Source organism: Prionailurus viverrinus, chromosome B1, assembly GCF_022837055.1.
Source record: "Prionailurus viverrinus isolate Anna chromosome B1, UM_Priviv_1.0, whole genome shotgun sequence".
In the NCBI taxonomy this organism is placed as follows: domain Eukaryota; kingdom Metazoa; phylum Chordata; class Mammalia; order Carnivora; family Felidae; genus Prionailurus; species Prionailurus viverrinus.
This window is the reverse complement of record NC_062564.1, coordinates 96452120-96473607: the sequence shown is the minus strand read 5'-3', so window position 1 is coordinate 96473607 and position 21488 is coordinate 96452120. Positions and strand designations below refer to the sequence as shown.

Genomic DNA, 21488 nt, shown 5'->3' with positions numbered 1-21488 from the left:
TTAATAGATTTTATTTTTAAGTATCCTCTATAACCAACCTGGGGCTCAAGCCTACAACCCTGAGGTCAAGAGTCACATGCTCTACTGACTGAATCAGCCAGGCACCCCTAAAACATAGCAATTAAAAAAAAAATTTTTTTAAGTTTATCTTGAGAGACAGAAAAAAAGAGAAGAGGGGAGGGACAGAGAGAGAATCCCAAGCAGGCTCTGCAATGACATTGTGGAGTCTGATGTGGGGCTCAAACTCACAAATCGTGAGATCATGACCTGAGAGTCGAAGTTGGCTGCTTAACCAACTGAGCCATCCAGGTGCCCCAAAACATAACAATTTTTATCAACGTTTTTTTTTTTTTTAATTTATTTTTGGGACAGAGGGAGACAGAGCATGAACGGGGGAGGGGCAGAGAGAGAGGGAGACAGAATCGGAAACAGGCTCCAGGCTCCGAGCCATCAACCCAGAGCCTGACGCGGGGCTCGAACTCATGGACCGCGAGATCGTGACCTGGCTGAAGTCCGACGCTTAACCGACTGCGCCACCCAGGTGCCCCAACAATTTTTAAATAGAGCTAATAACATAGCTTTAAATTATATAAAGCAAAAATTGACAAAGCTGTACCGGGGAGACAGGTATAGAAGCAAACAATGAACAAGTTGAATTGGAGGTGAGTGCCTATGAAACCTCCTATTAGGGAAGTTAAAGGCACTTGGACATAAATGGGATCTCTAGAGAGAGACTAGTTTTAGGTCTAAAAATTTGAAAGCAGATGGGGCACCTGGGTGGCTCAGTTGGTTGAGCTCTGGACTTTGGCTAAGAAAAAGGCATAACTATCCCCAAATATCAAATGTGTGGCATTATTTTTGTACCACTTAGCACCAGGTATTAACCATTTATCAGCTGGTTTAACCATATCTGTACCCACAGAAATTAGTATTTAATAATTTTGCAATTCTACTCTAAAGAAGCTTAATAACTGTCTCCAACCATAAAAAAAATTAGATAACTGGACACCTGGGTGGCTAGTTAAGCATCCAGTTCTTGATTTTGGCTCAGGTCATGATCTCACGATTTTTAAGTTTGAGCCCCATATTGGCTTGCTGCTGTCAGTACAGAGCCTGCTTTAGATCCTCTGTCCCCCTTTCTCTCTGCCCCTCCTCTGCTCGCACTTGCTCTCTCTCTCTCTCTCTCTCAAAAATAAACATTAAAAGAAAGAAAGGAGGAAAGAAAGAAAGAAAGAAAGAAAGAAAGAAAGAAAGAAAGAAAGGAGAAAGAAAGGAGAGGAGAAAGAAAGAAAGAAAGAAAGAAAGAAAGAAAGAAAGAAAGAAGAGGAGAAAGAAAGAAAGAAAGAAAGAAAGAAGAGGAGAAAGAAAGGAGAGGAGAAAGAGAAAGAAAGAAAGAAAGAAAGAAAGAAAGAAAGAAAGAAAGAAAGAAAGAAAGAAAGATGTATTACCCCAAGCTCAATAGATTCTGAGCTTCTTCAGGAGAATAAGTATATACTCAACTTTGAAGGACCTTTGTGCCTATCACAGTGCATTATACAAATGCTCAGTAAGGGATAAATTGAACATATTGTCATAGATATTATTTTTTTAAAGATGTACATATTTTTAGTTCTAGAGATTAATATTTACTGAATGAATACTAAGGGGACTATAAGAAAGGTTTGAGATATGGTTCCTACCTTCAGGAATATTATAGCTCAGTTGGAAGATTTTAAGACCTCAATAATTTGAAAAATTAAAAAATAATAATCAGTTGTCTATAATCAAATGTTAACTACTGTGGTATTTGAATGAGAAGAGAGAGGAAGTTAACCAGAGATTTGAGATATGGAGAAATATGTAAATAGGTGAAATTTTAGTTGGTACTTTGGTTTTAAAAAAAGAGAGAAAAGAACATTTTGGCTTGAGGAATTGGCATAAAGGTTCAGAGGCAGAAATTTTTGACATTGATGACTCTAGTTTCAGCGCAATATAAGTGCTGAGACTTGGTGAGAGAGAAAGTCGGAAAGATCTTATGCATTACAGAAGATCTTAAAGTTGTTAGCAGTACTAAAATTGCTTTAGAAGGTAATACAGGATAATGGGCTTTTAAACTGGTCTGACATAATTTTTCTCTTTTTTTAAAAAAATGTTTTATGTTTATTACTTTTGAGAGAGAGACAAGAGTGTAAGCAAGGGAGAGGCAGAGAGAGAGAGAGGGAGACACAGAATCTGAAGCAGGCTCCAGGCTCTGAGCTGTCAGCACAGAGCCTGATCCGGGGCTCGAACTCGTGAACTGCGAGATCATGACCTGAGCCAAGTCAGGAGCTTAACCAACTGAGCCACCCAGGCACCCCTGACAATTTTTCTAAGCTACTTCCATGAATAATCTGGAAGTGGTTTTTGAAACAAGGACAGAATGGGAAGCAGGAAAATCTGTTAAGATATATTTAAAGTAATAAAAGTATAAACTGATAATGTCCAGGATTAAGGTAAAACCAGGGGAATAGGAAAAAATGGGGTGAATTTAAGGGACATTTCAAAAGAAGAAATGACAAAATTTGGTATCAGATTGGGTATAAGCAAACAGAACTAGATATGAGTCAAAGATAAGCCAAGAATAATGGTGGTATCCTGGACAAACAGCTTTTTGTCAAGAAGAGTCAATAATCATAAATTCATAGAAATTTAGAGGTGGTAAGGACCTTAGAAATTATATGCACAATGGGGCACCTGGGTGGCTCAGTTGGTTAAGTGTCTGGCTTGGGCTCAGGTCATGCTTTCATGGTTCATGGGTTGGAGCCCTGTGTTGGGCTCTGTGCTGACAGCTCAGAGCCTGGAGCCTGCTTAGGATTCTGTGTCTCTCTCTCTGCCCCTCCCCCACTAATGCTCTGTTTCTCTTTCTCAAAAATAAATAAACATAAAAAAATTAAAAAAAATTATATGCACAAATCTCTCTTTTCAGAGATGAGGAAATCAATTGATAGCTTATGTGACTAGTTCATGGTCACCCTGGTGGTTGACTGAGGAAATGCCTCGAATCCAAAGAGAAATATATCTGTGATCAGCTGGGATTAATGCTGTTGGAGGGAAATCAGTGTTGAGTGGATTAAGTCTGGGGATCTTCTGAAAGGCAGTTGGAGAAACAGGGAGTGAATGTGGTCTTCAAAGGAGAGAGTATACAGAGACAAGAGAAGAGAATTAATGACAAAGTCATAGGGAATATCCACTTATTAAGGACTCAAACTAGAAGGGAGATGGCTCCTAAAGGAATCAGGGAAGGATAGATCAGATGTGAGGGATAAGTGGAAGTGGCCAGATCCAGATCCTGTAGTATGTTGTCCTTATGATGACTTCAGTTACTTATTTTATTTTGCACGAAACTGTTTCCTGTATTTTTATGTAAATATCACCATATAATCTGCCAATACTTTATTTCATATTGAGTTTTACCCCATGCATGGTCTTTTTATTTGATTATTAATGTTTGTCATTTTCATAAGCAAACATAATGTTTCACATTCAAATCATTGACAGTTATCTACCTATATACCATTCTTCCATCCCACATCCCTCCCTCCCCATACCTAATATAGCCACTATTCTTTGCACTTTTATATAGTGTTATCACTCTATGTATACACATAACCCCCAAGGGAATGTTTTAGTTACTTTTTTCCTTTAAAGTGGATTTTATGCTGTAAGTAATCTTTGGAACTTGCTTTTTCACACATTATTATGTTAAGAAACATCCATATTGTTGTATATAGTTGTAGTCCATTTTTACTGTTTTACGGAATTCCATATTGGACTATGCCACACTTTATTTTCCTCTCAATGGTTATTTAGGCTATTTCCAAATAGTTTAGTCTATTTAAAATAGTGTTACTATGAAAATATTTACACATGTCCACTGATGTATATTGCAAGGACTTCTATGGAGTATATATCTACTTATATTGATTTAAGTCTTTTTGTAGGGGCACCTGGCTGGCTTAGTTGGTAGAGTGTGCAACTCTTAATCTCTGGGTTGTAAATTCAAGCCCCATGTTGAGTGTAGAGATTACTTAAAAATAAAATCTTTTAAAAAAATGAAAAATGAAAGTCCTTCTGTAAAACATAGCACATTGGAATGGCATTAGGCAAATGTTCTAATTGTGGAAATTTGAGTGTAAAATAACCAACATCTTTTCCTAAGATGAATAGATTCAAATACCACCCTCAGAGCCTTGTATAGTGTGCACTCAAGATAAGAGTTGTTTACCAAATGTTTTCTTGGGGGCCAAAATTGTAAGCTGTAGCTGGTGACAGATTTTTTTCCCACTGACCCAATTTAATGTCAATGGTATTTTCAGGATACAAAAGGAAAACTGAGGGCCAGAGGCAAGGAAAAGAGATACCGGGTTAACTGAAGCTTAGGATTGCTTGACAGCTAGAGCAGAATAATTCACTTTTATCTCCTTTGTGGGTCTTACCCTACCTAACAGCCCTCCTTGTGTGAACGTGAACAATATGAGCAAAAAGAACCAAGGAAAATGGCTCTGTTAGGTTTGTTCTCTCAGAATCAGTTGGTGGTCTACCAAGAAAAGTTTCTTACTCTCAAGAGGTTCTGAGCTTAAAAGTCTTGTCTCTGTGAACATGTTAGAAAGAACACTTTTCTGCATGGGTGTATGTGTGCACACACAGGTGTGGATGTGCAAGGGAGAAGTAAGCACTGGACAGACACAGAATTATACTGCTACTCTCTATATTATTGTCTTCTCTTTTTTTTGAAGTATTACAAACATCTTTTCACCTAAGTAAAAATTGCTACTATACATTAAATGACAATAACTTTGTTGCTGAAACTTCCTATTTTTACTTGCAGTAATCACACCAGAAACCATGCACATTTTTTAGTAAAACTACCTAATTTCCTTCTTTGATTGACCATCCTAGCCTTTGTGCCGATGACAAAGCCTTTGTGCTCCTTTAACACCTACCTCACATGGTATCATGACAGAAGGGAAAGAATGGTTATCTGACTGTGTATGGATGTGGAAAATGAGGACCATACAAAAGGCCAACGAATTACCAATGCGACACAGGTCTTACTACCTTACAGTGGGGTCTTCTTTGACAGGACCTTAGGGAAGAATCTTGTGGTCTCTAACTTCTAGTCATTTCTGTACTCCCATTCTTCTTATTTTTGTTTGTTTGAAAATAAATTTTTAAGAAAGTTAAATGGTATACAAATACCATGCATTTGGGCAGAACATAGTGCCAATACATCATCAATCATTCCAAGCCCACACATAAAACATACATAAAGAAAATATGATTTCTAAATTGCAGTGTGTGTTTTACAAGGAGATATGTAAATCAAGATAGAAACAGCAGAGGTTTCTTTCTTGTTTGGACAGTACTTTAGGACATAACAAGGAATTATATATAGCCCTTTTTCCTCACTATGTCAAATGAGGATGCATTTCCCAATTTGTTTACCTGCCCCCCAAAGAGCCAGAACTAAGTTGTATTCAATTAAGGTCTGTGCTTGAAAGTACATTACTATAAATTCCATATTATTTGGACATTCTGTATGTAATCTATATTCAAAATTTATCTACACATAATATTTAAGGCTTATAGACTTAGACCTATAAAATAATATTATTATCATTGCATGTTTATTCACCTCCAGTTTCCTGTAACAATATATTAAAATTTGATTGCAAGTATGTAGAGAGGAGAAAAGGTGAATTCCTCTTGTAGAAAGAGCATTAACCAAAGCCTTTTGATTCTCATTGAGAATTAATGCAGCAATTTTTCTATAGATAAAAGAACCTCTTATCTTATGAAGAGCTGCATTAATTACAGCCTGAAATTCTGTTTCACGCATCCTCTTTTGGAGCCAAGGAGAGAGCAGAAAAAATGTGTGCTGTTGGAAGTCTGTACTCCCATTTTCTTTTTCTTCTTTGAAAATAGCTTTTCTGAAAGGTAAATAGTACACAAATGCCATGAGTTTAGGTGGAATACAGTGCCAAAGCAATACTAATTATTCCAACAACAGCAGTAGCTATAACTCTAAAAGCAAAAAAACAAATTCCAATGTTATGAGTAACTTTGCTGATCATAATAAAAGAAGATGAAATTTAATGTCAATAGCAGTATGAGTGTAGGAGGTAATTCTATTTCATTTTCTTTTTAGACAAAACAGAAATGGAACATGGAGATACAAGCAAACGAAAAAAGCCCAGGTAATAAAGAGTATACTGATATCTACAATCCACATTGAGGCCCAAAGCTTTGGTTTTAGAACTATAAAAGGCAGTTTTCACTTTCTAGAATCTATATTAAGACGTATACTGCCTTGTGTGTCAACTATACTCAAATAAAAAAATAAGAGAAAAAGGACCTATACTAGGACCCAATAGGGTGATGGTGACCAACCAATAAATGGACACAGAGGAAGAAAGTGAGAATAATATACTGAGCAGACATTCACTCTAATAGCAATACTATTGTACATGTGAAATTTACCAATACCTGCTTCCTGTTTTCTTTGCAACTCTTCATGACCTTTGCTCCCTTTCCTATTTAGCACCAATCCTTGCCCAAGCTTTGTCCAATGATTGGTTTGGGTCAAACTGTGTATGTGTGCAGGCCTGACATATAATGGTGCTGCCTACATGCTCAGGTTTGGGGAAATTTTCTTTTCTCCTTTATTCATGCATCTAAAGGAAAGCCAGGCTATTCTTATGCACTGTTACTATAGACCATGTTCTCCATACCACCATTCCAGGAAAAGAATCAGGTGAAATGGAATACTTAGAAGATACTGAAGAATTAAAAGTAGTAGCAGATAAGCATAATTCTACAAGTGAGAACCCAGTAACAGTCCTATTACTCTTCTCTAGGAATCCTGAGATAAACGTATTGAATCTGTTAAAATATCTGAACCCAATATATATACTTGACATTCATCAAGGTAAAGCCAGTTTCCCTTTGACAGCTTGGAATGGGTTCACATTTGCAAATAGTGTTGCCTTGTGTGGTAGAAAGGACACAACAAACCTAGGTTTGAATTTCAGATCTGCCATTGATTGGCTGGTGACCTTGCCAGAGTACCCTTCTAATTCTCAGTGCTCTCTCACAATGTGGAAAATGATACTTAACTTGCAGAGCTGTTGGTATGGGTAGAGATACTGTATAAAGTGTCCAGAATAGTACCTGGCACACATGGGCTGGAAAAGCAGATAACTTTTGTTGTCATTGTTGTTTATCGTTTTCGCACACTACTTTCTCACAAAATATCTCTAATATTATAAAGAACATAAAGACCCTATTAACTTGAAATAATAAAAATGCCTTAGATTCAGAACCACTTTTCATCCAAAGTACTCAAAATCCATTTCTATTTCTCTGACTAGTTCTGTAAGGAGAAAGATATACTACTGTGGAGAACATGAGGACATCCAAGTACAGGTACAGGAGTAGGACAGGATACCACTGTTTGGCTACAGTCTGGCTTTACCACTTTCACTGGCCAATCCAGGCTAAGGGAAGAAACAAAATGGCACCATGAGGAAGGTGAGCAAAAGGAAAAGGATTAAACTCTTCACATTTTAGGCTACCAGGGATGTCTCAAATGATCCCATGAAATACAAATCACTTCAAGTCACCTGAAAAAAATTAAAGAATTTTGGAAAATGAGCAATTTACATAGAAGCTAAGAATTGAAGCAAGGATCTGGATTCCTCTCAAAAATCATTTTTAAAAAATTTTGTCCAGAATTAGCCCAGTCATTGCTTCCGTTCTCAGCTTTTCTCAAGCTGTAGAAACAGAGCCAAACTTAGTTCTTTCAGGTTTCTTGTTGGCTGCCAAATGATGAGGCCCTTCATCTCCTCCCTGGTGTTGCAATCCTTTCTCTGCGATTGCCTCATCCACCACCTGCCTCACGCCAACACTTTGCCTACTATTTTCTTTTCTGTCCCTCCTTCCCGTGTGGCCACTTGGCCAGCTCACCAGCAGTGGATTGGCCAGGAGCAGTGGGCTGTCATGTGACCAAATCCAAACTGCTGTGAAGCACCTAAGTCAGAGTTTTCCATGACGCACCTGCTACGTTCACATTGGCTTCCAAGTAAATAAATGGTCAAATCGTTTCCAAAAGTGGTTTTGACAAAGAACAACTTAAACTGCCAAAGATGTTGACACATGGGCTGTTATCTAGGAGAGTGAGTAAAGCAACCCATTTGAACAACAAGAACAGATAAGGCCCACCTCTTTGTCCCCTTGCCTTTTTACATTGATATTCCTTTGGAGACAAAGGGAAAGAAGAAAAGGAAACAAAGGCAGATCTTTAGTGCTGGCTGTCCCAGGGTTGATTAGGATGCTGATCTGTGTGGCAGGTTTCTAGGTTCTCACCCAACTTCTTGGCTGCTATTCAAAGGATTTAACAGTGCGCTTTGTAAATAGTAGTGTACAAAGCCAGTCTAAAAATAGTACATTTCCAGGGTCTGAATTGGGTGAGTGGAATGAGTGGCAATGGCTGTATTGTACAAGACAGATTACAAGTGAGTTACTCGATGGTACTTGATATGCAGGGTTATTCACATGCTTCATCTGGTTTAGTTAAATAATGCAAACACATTTACCAATGTACATGATCGTTTTGTTTATTTGTGCTCTGGAGAGCTTGTGTGTGTTTATGACAGACAAATGTACATGTTCTATTTTCTGACAATCAAACAAAGCTCTCCCAGATGAGGTAAATAGCTGAGTTAAATAGTGGAGCCGACACTCCTGAGAATCGCTGATGTGACACTATGGTGGTTGTTAATGACAGGTTTCCTGCTGCGCTTGCTGCCCTAAAGGATTTTTGCTGAAGGTGGGAATCAACCAGAGTCTCTGACAACTACTGGGACTGCTAGGTCTGGCTGAAATCTCTCTTGAAACTATGTGTGTGAAGGCTTATGCCTCACTAGAAATTTTTCACTGTGACAGCATCTGGGCTTGTTCTTCCTCCCTCTCGCTCCTGAGGCTGGGCTTTGTGGACAGCGAAGGTGAGGGGCTCCTCCTTAGACCAGAGTAGACATTGCAGATGACAACTCTGGAAGCCAGGGTCACAGAAGACCCGGTTCAGGGAAAAGTCTAAAGGAACTTTCAATAGGAATATTACTTTCTGAAATGAAGGTGCTGGGAAAGTGTTTTGCAATCTTTTGAAAGTAAAAGCCACTCCTCTTAATGTTTTCAGCCATAAGTGGTGGTTATTCATATAGACTTTGAGGAGAGAAATTTTCTCATATCAAAATACAATATAATTATTTCATACATAAATAATTATCTTTCAGGCAGTTTGGAGACTTTATTATTTAATGCAATGTGGAAACTCTTGGGTGAAGCCTTCAGTCATTCTGGCAGGTTTGTTGCCAAAAATTTTACACTATGCAAACTGAGAATGGGGACAGCTCTTGAAGAAATTGGACTGGGGATATACATTATAGAGGATTAAAAAAAAACAGCATGTAACTTTGGGAAATATTTCTCCCGCCCAAATTTTATGCCTTTAATTTCATACAGTAAATTGGGTCTGACGATCTCAAGGAGCATACATGTTGGCACTCCTCTCTCTCCACCTTATGCTCTGTGACTTTAGGCAAGTTTCATAAACTCTGACTCCCCAGTTTCCTCATCTGTAAAACCGTGAGAACAGTGCCCACCTCATTAAGTGTTGTGTGGATTCAATCAGGTAATGTAAGTAAAGCCATTAGCCCATGGTAATAAATGAAACCATGGTCATCACAATAGGAGGCAATTAGCATTCCTGGGCATAGCTTCTTACCTGCCCAACAACATCCTCGTCTTTCCAAATGGCTATCATCTCACAGGCTGAGCAGTATGCAAATGTCTAATTCCTTTTGAGAATTACCACTGCCATCATTATTATTATCCTGGTTGTTGAAGAATGAACAGTTCAGAAAATATTAAATCAGACTTTCCATGACCTGTCATTTCCCTCTTTATCACCATCTACATGATAATGGTGGTTAATTTCTCTTTAGAGCTATCTTCGAAGATAATATAAATAATTATTTTGGTTATTCTGGATTCTCTCAATCTGGCTTTTATTTCTTATGCTGAAGAATTAAGATTTTTTTCAATAAGGTAGATATTTGCTTACCTCCCCAAAGAGTCTGGGAAACAACATAAATTTCATCTCTTTGAGCCTGAATTTTCAAATGAATGAGAGAATATAACTGAACAGTCATTTTGGTCTGGTGCACACCCTTGGGTATGAGTAAAGTGAGCTCTGAAAGAGTCTGATGTAGTTATGCAGAAGTGAAGAGTCAGATAACTTCCTGAAGATCATGGTCACAGCACAATCATTTACCCACCATGTTTGTAAAGTTAAGAAGGGCATATGAAGTAACACTGTAAGTGGAAAAATGAAATTGTGCAAAACAAAATGTAGACAGTACCTCTGCTGACAACAATTTTCAGGAATTGCTTTCAGTTTGCAGTGTTATAAACTTATTCCAGAAAGAAGGATCACTGTTACTATCACAACTTTTAATGATTATCATTCAAAGTTAACTAAGCTCCTATAAGCAAAATCTTTTCAGCCAAATATATGAAAGTATTGGAATTCACCCATTTATAAAATTCTCACAGCACTATACTTAAAAATCATATCAGAAAGACAAAGGATTCTGATAATTGTCCAAGTTTTAGTTTTCATTGGACCAACTGAATTAATTCCTTTGCTTTCTCTGCAGAGAGGGCACAGTCTTGCCTGTAATGGGCTTTTTCTCAAAGGGATAAAATGTACTAACACAGCAACTAAAAGACTAAGACTTTCTTTTTCAATTCATTTGAGATTGGTTTTGTTTTATTGTAAGCCTATCTACTAATGTGCTGACTGAGTCCTAGGTACTGAGAGGGATTAAAAACTATATCTGTGTTCCTGGATCTTGTTGGGGAAGAAATTACTTTTATCTAAAAACCACTCAAGACAATGTCCCTAAGTATCCAATTACATTTAATCAGCTGCTAAAATAATGTCAGAGATCACCAAGGCTGTGGATAGTCAACCCCAGGGTAGGCTGGTGTGGCAGAGAAGTAGTATTTGGTAAAGGTAGATAATGGTGGCTATTATAGGCTGAATTGTGACACCCCAAATTAATATTGGGGTGAAGTTCTAACCCTCCAATAGTTAGAAAGTTACTGTATTTGGAAATAGGGTCTTTAAAGACCGTTAAGTTAAGATGATGTCATTAGGATAGCCCCTAATCCAATATGACTGGAGATCCTTCTAAGAGGATATTAGGAAAGACCATGTGAAGACATAGGGTGAAGGTGACCATCTACGACCTAAGAAGAGAGACCTCAGAAGAAACCAGCCCTGCCAACATCTTGGCCTCAAGAATTGCAAGAAAATACATTTCTGTTGTATGAGTCTTTGGTACTTTTTTATGGCAGCCCACATAGACTAATGCTATGGCCTTGAAGCAAAAGTGATATTTGTTTAGGTAGAGAAAGGGGGCACATGGGTGCTATACTTCTGTCTCTCCTGTTATTCAATATCTACTTCTTATTTGCATTTTATTTTCCTTGTTTATCTCCTTGCTTCTACTATTACAGTTAGAATGCTAGGAATTGTGGGGACAAAGGAGATGGGAAAGGAATTGGGGGAAGAGAAAAGCAGAAGCACAGAAAGAAAGAGACTATCTGATACCTGATACCACACTAATGTTTTAGTAGAAGTCATCAAATAAGAAAAAACAACAAAAACTAGCACTTATAAAAGCAACGAGCAGTCTTAAGACTAAGGGAAGGCTTTAAGAATAAGGAACTAGTAGTATTTAACAAGATTATCAAAGATCTGAAATTTATCTGTACTCAATAAGGAAATCTTTATTGTTCATTTGTGTCCTCTTGGTAAATTCAACCTTTATCTTCTGAAGATAAATTCTAATATTATCATTATAGTTATGACTTATCTGATATTTATAACATCCCAAGGTTGCCTTCCTGCCACATTATTTTTGCACTGTTGAAATATACTTTTTTACAATGGATATAATAATGTAAATATAATATGGAAGCATTTATATCAATAGCAAAGACATGGCTGGGCTATTTAGTCAAATACAACTTGCCACTCAAGTGATTCTCATTACTCATTAAGTATTTCCCACTAATTTGGGGGTTTTCAATTGGTTGAGAAAGATAGTAGAGACAAATGACAACGGATGAAGATAAAATGGTGCCTCAAAATCTGGGAAAACCCTGAAACTCATCTAATATATTTTACCACCCAGACATAATTTGTTTTCAATGGTGATGTAAAGAAATTTGTGCTCAAGTGACTACATGTACACTGTTGTTTCTTAAGAGCTTATGTTTGGTCTAAACTCCTGAAAGCATACTTCAGTCTCAGTAGTGAATCTATAGAAATATGTTTCTTTCATTACAATTTTGCAAGTTGCATTCAGGGGTGGGCAGGAAATAGGGTAGTGGGAAGAAGAGGCAGTTGATAGACCATGTAACTCTTGATCTTGGGGTTGTAAGTTGGAGCCCCATGTTGGGTATAGAGATTACTTAAAAATAAAATCTTTAAAGATAAATAAATAAATACCTATTAAGAAAGGTGTTTGGTGTGGAAAACATTTCTCCCTTCAGAACTCTTTTTTGTTCTCCCTAGGCCCAAAAGTCCTGGGTACCTTCAGAGGTCCCTCCTAGGCCATGGCCTGTGGGCTTTCCATAAGAGATTCTTGTCTTGGGTTGTTTATAGCCTCTCAGGGTCATATCAGGCCCTTCATCAGCCTGCTGGCTCTGCCTTGCATGCTCATCCTTGTTGACCATTTGGTCTAGATCCATGCTCTCCATTTACTCTCTTGGTCTGAGTTCTTTGGCCTTCCTCAATTCCTGGGCTGCCCTTACCCAGTGCCACTTTGACTAGCATCCTATAATTAGGGGACAATCTTCTCTACTCTAGTGCCCAGCCCTGACTTCTAAAATCCCAGTCTGAGCCCTCTGCTTTGCCAGGAGAAAAAGGTGATCATGTAAAACATCTTGAGTGCTTTTCTTTGTATGTCTGTCAAAAGCACAGTATTCAGTTCAGTAAACATTTATTCTATGAAAGGAAGGAAGGAAGGAGTATTGGCTTTGTCCACAGTAGCTACACTTGGGAATGTGGTCTGCGACAATAGGAAAAAGCCAGCTATGTTTCTGTAGCAATTCTGTTCTTAGTATTTTTTTCAACCATTAGCCCTACCAGTACCTCCTAACCCACCTGCTTCCATACAGAACACTTTTCTTCATAGAAGGATTGTTCCTGCCACCATATCACCAGAAACAAGGAATTTTCCAAGGGTGGGCAGATACATTTCAGAGAACACAGCTAGAAGCCAAATTTAGGAAGAACAAGGAAGGTCTAAAAAGTACACAGCTTTCCTTATTTATCTCAGTGGTGTTATTATTGCCAAATACCATGTTGAGCCTATGATTTCCATCAGTAATCAAAAAGTCCCAGAATAATCTGAGCAATTGTTCTCAGCTCTTCTCTTAGATGCATCATATCTAGTATAAGATGAAGGAAAAAGAAAAACCAACACCCTCATTATGTGACAAATAGCAAGGTAGGTACCTGTAGAAACATTTTAGAACATCTACCCAGCCTATAGACTATCCCCTCAGCTATACCACTAACCACAGGTGAGCATTTTTAGCCACATTTGTGCTATCCAGTCCTACTGCTCCCTCCCACTATCCCCAGCTGCCATACACTCATGCACAATGAACTCCTGTTATAAGGGAAGTAATCAGACTCTTTGTGAGACTTTGGAATTGGGATTATGGGATTCCCATTCTCTCTGTGTTGTCTTAGAAAGGGATACATAGACTCAAAAGCTATGGACAGTCACAATGTCAGCTCTGTTGACCTAGAAGAGAGAACAAAAGAGATATACAAAGAGAAGCTACAATGGCTCCTGATGACTTTTTATGTCTTTTTTTTTTAACTTTTAAAATTTATTTTGAGAGAGAGAATGTGTGAGTGTGAGATGGGGAGGGGCAGAGAGAGAGGGAGAAAGAAAATCCCAAGCAGGCTCCACACTGTCAGCATGAGCCCATCACAGGGCTTGAATCCATGAGCCATGAGATCATGACCTGAGTCAAAACCAAGAGTCAGATACTTAACTGACTGAGCCACCCAGACACCCCATGACTTTTATGTCTTGATTCTAGCCTCATTATGAGGCTTAGCTAAAGTCTTGACTTTAAGAATGAAAGGATATCGGGGTGTCTGGGTGGTTCAATTGGTTAGACATCCAACTCTCAATTTTGTCTGAGGTCATGATCTCACGGTTTGTGGGATCTGTCTCTGTGTTCACAGCATGGAGTCTGCTTGGGATTCTCTCTCTCCTGTCTCTCTGCCCCTACCCTGCTTGCTCACTCTCTCTCAAAATAAATAAATAAACTTAAAAAAAAAAGAATGATGAGATATCATTACCTTATAATTAATTCTCTGGTCTCTCTCTCTCACTTTTTTTTTTTTAAACTAGCTCAGGTTGGTTTCTGTTACCCGAAATGAAAGGAATCCTAACTAATAAAGCGACACACATGCTTTACCTTCTTTAAAATGATTTTCACGACAGATCTCTGAGGTATTTTTTTATTTCACAGATGAGGGAACTGATATTAACTAAGTTGCATAGGTTTTATACCTTGTACATTTCAGGGATGGCATTAGAATTCAAGTTTTGTGGTCCCTAAAACCTGGGCTTTTTCCACTTGGCCCCTATCCCTTTGGAGGTATTCTGTCACCTGGCAGAATCTTCCTCCATAGCCTCAGATGTTAAAGTTTTGTAAACTTTGAGGTAACAAAGGTTCCAGGTATCACAATCACCCTCTGGCTATTGATTCCCTGGCTTAACCCAGTCTCTGCTTGCCCTCCCCATTAGGAACACAGACCATGCGTTATTCTGGGGCTGGAGGAGCTGTTCCTAGACTCCACAGGGAGCAGAAACCTTCCCCTAAAAGAAACAAAATTAAACCCAAAAGACTGTACATCCTTTGGATAGGTTTTCTGACCTCTGTTAGTCAGCAGGGCCCTAGGGCATACAGGCTTGTACTGCAAGAGGTCCCCCCTTGTATAACATTCCCAACCCTCCTTCCACTGGAAAATTTGACCAAGATGGGTCAGTCTATTCTTTCCCAGGAAAACAGAGGGTCCTTTATCCTTCCACTGAAAGCAGACTATGCTGAAGCCTGTTTTTTATTTGTTTTGTGATTAATTATTTGGAATCCATCATTCAGATCCTTCCAGAGAGGTAAGGATGCTGCCTGTTTGAGATGTGTAGCCTGTTTGTCCAGGGAGGTTCTCTGCGGTTCCTGTGTTGCCCAAGCCCTTTTTTACCATGATATTTGCTTAAGAACCTATTATATGTTAAAGACATGGACATATTTCCCCCGATCTTCCTAATGACTTGGGTCGTAGTTAAATGACCTATTTTGTGCTCAGAGTAGAAACAGAATTTATTCTCTTTCTCTGGATCCTGAGCTCAGGGATTGAGGCTGAGTTCTTGGTGTTGGAATTGCCTGCCTCCTGAGGTAGGTCCAGCATAGCTTGACAGAGATAGTCGTTGATTTTTATTTCCTGTGTGATAATTTAGATGGCCATTGATGATTGTAGGAACCACAGTAGCCTGGCCAAAGTTACAAAAGGGGAATGATAATTGCAATATGGAGATCTTGCTCCACTCCCATCCCCATCTTCATTTCTCTCTCCCTCCTGTCAAAACTTTGTAGCAAAATGGTGGCCAATACAATAATCTGGATTACTTGTCCACGTGCCACTGATAGTTTCCTTAAGTACCATGGGGAAAAGTAAAGTAAACTAAGATTAACGTTAGGTAAATCTCACTGTAGTATCTGGCACAGAGTAGTCTCTGAATAAATGTTAAAAGAATGAATTATAATAATAGTTTATAAAGCATTGAATGAAAAAAGAGAATCTATACATCATGATACTCAATGAGAGAAAGGGAAGATAATTCTTTTTAAAAAAATTTTTTTATGTTAATTTTTTTTATTTTTGAGAGAGAGAGAGAGAGAGAGAGAGAGAGCGCATGAGCGGGGGAAGAGCAGAGAGAGACAGACAGACAGACAGACAGAATCCGAAGCAGGCTCCAGGCTCTGAGCTGTCAGCCCAGAGACCAACGTGGGGCTGGAACCCATGAACGGTGAACTCATGACCTCGACGCTCAACCTACAGAGCCACCCAGGTGCCCTGGGAAGACTCTTCTTTATAGAAGAATAGCAGCTAACAAAGTAGAAGTGATGAGAAATTAGGAAAAAAAATCACTATTTTGCAATACCAGTGTAATATTTGATCCAGGCAACGATCATCAATAAATGCTAACACTATTGGGTGAAAGGTGGTTGGGAAAAAAGTTATTCACAAGTCTCAAAATATTGACTACAAGATCATTTATTAATTACCAAGGGGAGAGGATACCTTATTATAGAGAAACATAACAAATAATGTCTTAACCAAGCTATTAGTTGAAACACCACCAATAACAGGATGGTGATATTATATCCCTCTTGAGATGCGGCAGTCTGAAGTATACAACATTATCACCTATTAATCTTTTGTCAAAAATATTTAAACTGAATCTAATTACAAGGAAACGATCTCACAAATTAAAATTGTTAGCCTACAAAATAAATGACATGGACTTTTCAAAAAAAGTTAATTTTGTTTAAAAGAAACAAGTTAGAAAGATGGTTCTAGATCAAAGTCAAGGAGACATAACCAAATTCAATGTGTGAACCCTGAATGGATCTTGGATTTTGAAAAAATTTATAAAAAACATTTTGGGGTCAATTAAGGAAATTTAAGTACAGAGTTATCATTAGATGATATTAATTAGTAGTATTGAACTTCTTATGTGTAGTAATGATTCTAAGGTTATATAAGAGAATGTTCTTGTCTTAGATGTACAGATAAAGTGTCATGATGTCTGCAATTTATTTTCAAATGGTTCAGTGGTAAAATTATATATATGGTACATAAAGTATGTGTGTGGAGACAGAGTGTGAGATTGGAGCAAAATGTTAATAACTGTCAAATCTAAGTGCAAAGTATATACTTACTGTACTATTCTTTCAACTTTTTCATGGGTTTGAAAGTTCTCTAAATAAATAAATTGCAGGGGGAAAAAAAGAATGAAGAATAAATGGACTTTTACCTTATGAATGAATTGGAGCTCAGGTAGTTCTTTTCCTGAAATAGGTGAGAGAAATTGGGAAATTAGGCAGAATGAACAGTCAGTAGAGTCATGGAATATCATAGGTTGAAGTTCTTTAAAGCCTAGTGTTTAGAATGGTTCTGAGAAACGATCTCCAAGAAAAAGTTTTCTGGTTAAAAAAATGAGGGAAACAATGTTTGTGCTGTATCTCCCTCTTGCTGAATCACAATGAATACTACTAGTATATTAAAGTTCTGAGTAAAGAAATGTGTTTGATTTCATTTAATGTCACAGTTTTTAAACTTATTTGACCATGGAACCCCCTTTAAAAAACATTACCCCTATTAATTTCCTTAGAAAGGATGTTCCTCAGAATAAACCTAGAGAAACCCTAATCTAACTCAACATCTTCATTTTATAAGAGAAGAAATGGAATCTCAAACTAGTTGATTTCCCAAGGTCACAGAGGAAGAACAGAGCCAAGAACTTGGGTTTGGAGAAAGGTAATGCAAAGACAATGCTTATTGATATTCACAGAGAAGGAGAAAGCTTTCTTACAAAGATCATGTGGATTCAAATATTTAACACTATTTCCACCAAAGAAAACCCCATATTTTATCCCATTTATAGATGTTCTACATATAGGATCTGTTTTGCAAACATGACACCTTTGTTTATAACCATGGAGACATATGTTGTTTGCTCCTAATATTGTACCATACGTGAGAAAATGAAATGCCTTCTATCTATGATGCTAATTTAAGTTTCATCCTGTTATAGGGACTAAATATTACATGGAATTGTGATAGAATTGCCCTGTCTTAAGTTACAGTATGTACTCTAACAGTTGTGATAGACTAAGGGGGAAAAAAATTCCCGCATTTTATTGCTGCACAAGCCAACCATGTTAAGAACATACATCTGCTTTAAAACTACACAATTTCTTTTCTAGTGCCCAAGCACATTTGCTCTGGGCTCAAGCAGTTATCAAACCAGGCTCTGTCTCTGATGGCTGCAGTTTGCATTCTGAGCATGAGCACAGCCCTGGTGCAGGACAGGCAGTCTCAGTCAACAGATGTCAACTCCCCTTGTAAAGGCGCTGTTCTGTCTCACAACTGGCAAAGAGAACTGAAGGAGTTCCCTTCCCTTTATGGCTTTTATCTCTCTGGTTAATAGGGGATGATGTTTAAAGGAGGCAATTCTTGAGCAATAAATCCAGACTGCAAATAAAGCAAGGGGAGAGGGAGGAAAATTACAATGTAAGAAGTTTCCTTTGTTTACTATGTTTAATTGGGATTCCACACATGAATGAAGAAGAGAAGAGGTTCTCTCCCAGGGTGACCGGGAAGGGGAAAAAAGGTGGGTTTCCTCTGTCTGTGTGCTTTTTAATGTGCAAATTAGTCAGAGCTTTTCCCAGCCCAAGACAGTTTGCAGTTCTGAGTACAGGGCCAGTGTCTCAGTGGGTGCTCAGTAAATATTAATTGAAGAGGAGATGGCCTTGAGGAGTGGGCTTAATTACATTTTCTCAGGCACAGCCCTCTAGCAATATACATTAAAGGTCATTCTGTCTCTTGCCCTGGCCCTGCCCCAAACACCCCTTGGGTCCATGAGAGAAGTCTCCATTCCCTCATTTGTCTTCCCTCTTATCTGCAGTTCTCCCCAACCCACTCTGCCTTCTGCACTCAGACGCTGATGAGAACAAAACTAGGAAGAGTAGAAACAACAGCTGCTACAGCTTCACTTCTTGTGCAGTCTTTCTCCATGGAACCCCACAGTATCCCCCTTGAGCTAGCAGGAAGATGAGAGGGCTGAAGGACTAGTCTGGAGAATCAGCTGGGGACTACAGCAAGAAACATGGTGTGGTAGACTGTGCTTTCATACCCAGAAACTCAGCCTTTCTGACAGTGGATCACATACCTGCAATGCCTCCAGTTGAGGAGTATGCACTTTCTGTACCTTCGACGTCAGGCCTGGGCATGTGAGTACTTTGGTCAATGATATGTGGGTAACCTTTGCTATGTCTCATCCAAGCCAAACTATGAACTGAATGTTTGTTTCCACCCAACCCATAGGGTTGTTGAAACCCTAACTCTCACTATGATGCTATGTGAATGTAGGGTCTTTAGGAGGCAATTATATCACGAGAGTGGAGCCCTTATGAATGGGATCAGTACCCTTATAAGAAGAGACATGAGAGAGATGAACTCTGTCTCAGCCTTGTGAGGATACAGGGAGAACTTCCTGTAAGCCAGGAAGGGGGCCTTCACTAGATACTGCATCTGTTGGTATCTGGGTCTTGGACTTCCCAGCCTCCAGAATTGGGAAACCTAAATATTTGTGGTTTAGGCCACCTACTCTATGGTATTTTTGTTATAGCAGCCTGAACTGACTAAGACAGAACCATTGTATGTTTCCAGCAGCTCTCTTGCTATTTTTTCTTTGCCTTAAGAATGCCGTGTCCAAAAATGGCAAAGGCTCTTTCAGCCTGGATCTGGAATGAAGAAGACATGAGGCTAATTTTAATGCACATGTCTTTTTTATTCCAGATCCCAGAAAAAGCCTTTGTAGTTGTAACTGAGATTTGGGGGTGTTTGTTATAGCAGCAGAGCTGACTAATTAATGTTGTTTGAGTAGAGTAGGAAAATGAAGTTTGTGACTTCAGTATTCCACTAGTACTGGTCTTTACCCATCAGGCTGCAATCTGTGATGCAATCTGTGACTCATCTGTGAGAATAATGAAAGCTCCTGTGGCCTTTGTGCCTGCTGTTTTGACACTGTGCCCCAACAGTCTCCTTGAATTAAAGAAAGCATAGTATTGTTGTATGATATGGCATTCCAACTGCCAACATATCAAGCAAGGGGCTTTAATTTTTTTTTTTTTTTCAACGTTTATTTATTTTTGGGACAGAGAGAGACAGAGCATGAACGGGGGAGGGGCAGAGAGAGAGGGAGACACAGAATCAGAAACAGGCTCCAGGCTCCGAGCCATCAGCCCAGAGCCCGACGCGGGGCTCGAACTCACGGACCGCGAGATCGTGACCTGGCTGAAGTCGGATGCTTAACCGACTGCGCCACCCAGGCGCCCCTCAAGCAAGGGGCTTTAAATGAGGGTAGGACGTCTAAGGTTAGAGAAACCTTAACTTTTTCCAGAGACTTTTATGAGAAGTGTTATATCTTTCACTTGTCTGACTAGCAATCCAGATTAACTTTCATGCCTTTTCCAATACTGGAGGCACCTACAGCCTTCCAAGAAGAGCAAAGGGACCTATGGCAAAGTAGCATGATGCCCGGATAACTTTTGACTCATTTGTGCTTTGCCTTAGTGTATATGGTCTTTCCCCAAAGCACATGCCTGATGTAAATTATAACTAAATACTGACTTAGACTAATGTCATGGACAGGGAAGAACTACCTAAAAATGAAATATTCATGAATTGAATTCGATTATAGCTTTGTGTTATTAAGGATAATTATTTGTTGGTTTAAGTTAGCACTATGCCTTTATGAAGCTGGTTGCATGAAAATATTGAATCACACAGCCTCCTTCAGAAACTCTTTGACTAAAATTCTCATTTGTGAAATTTAAGCAGATTACATCATATCAATAGATTTTGTTAGTTATCATAAAATAAGGAGTTCAAGCTAACAGATGATTATAACCAACAACAGAAATGTAACTGTGAACTTTAAAAATATGCTAATGCTTGTCCCTGTATAAAAATATTAGCCTAAGTTCTTTCTATGACATATGCGTATGTGTTTATAATCTATTTTTGTAAGAGGGTAAAAAAAATCAGCTCCAAAAATATCACTCTCCCCTTTGACATTTATCAGTGATAGCAATAATGTCAGGGAGCATTAGTATACTGAAGAAGTACACAGATGCTGCCTGAAGTGTATCTTTTGGTTTTATTTAAAAAAAAAAAGATATATATCCTGATCCCTGGCTTAATTTTAAGTGATATTTTAGATCAAATTCCTATATACTACATGGTGATTATGTTGAGATCTGACATCTGGTCTTTACACTTTTGTAGACCCGGGAACTTGCATAAGGCCCAGTAAATAAGAGGGCCTTAAAATGTGATTTGCATGGACAGACAGACAGACAGATGGATGGATGGAGAGATGGATGGGTATGTGGAGGTAAGAATGAATGAAAGAATAGACAGATGGGTCTCCTCTCCTCCCCAAAAGTAAAATGAGGAAAAAAAATGTTATTGTGTTGATATTAATTTAATCCATTTCAGAAAGAAGTCCACATTTTCTTTTAAT

The 21488-nt window shown here is 38.5% G+C and overlaps 1 long non-coding RNA gene across 1 annotated transcript in view; it reads left to right on the top strand.

Moving 5' to 3' along the window:
• LOC125163323 (uncharacterized) overlaps positions 1-7464 on the top strand; it is a 38245-nt gene extending 30781 nt beyond the window's left edge. Inside the window, exons 2-3 of the long non-coding RNA XR_007151407.1 lie at positions 6167-6215; positions 7389-7464. This is a non-coding gene — a long non-coding RNA (uncharacterized LOC125163323). The remainder of the gene's footprint in view (positions 1-6166; positions 6216-7388) is intronic.
• Positions 7465-21488: the final 14024 nt, after the last annotated feature.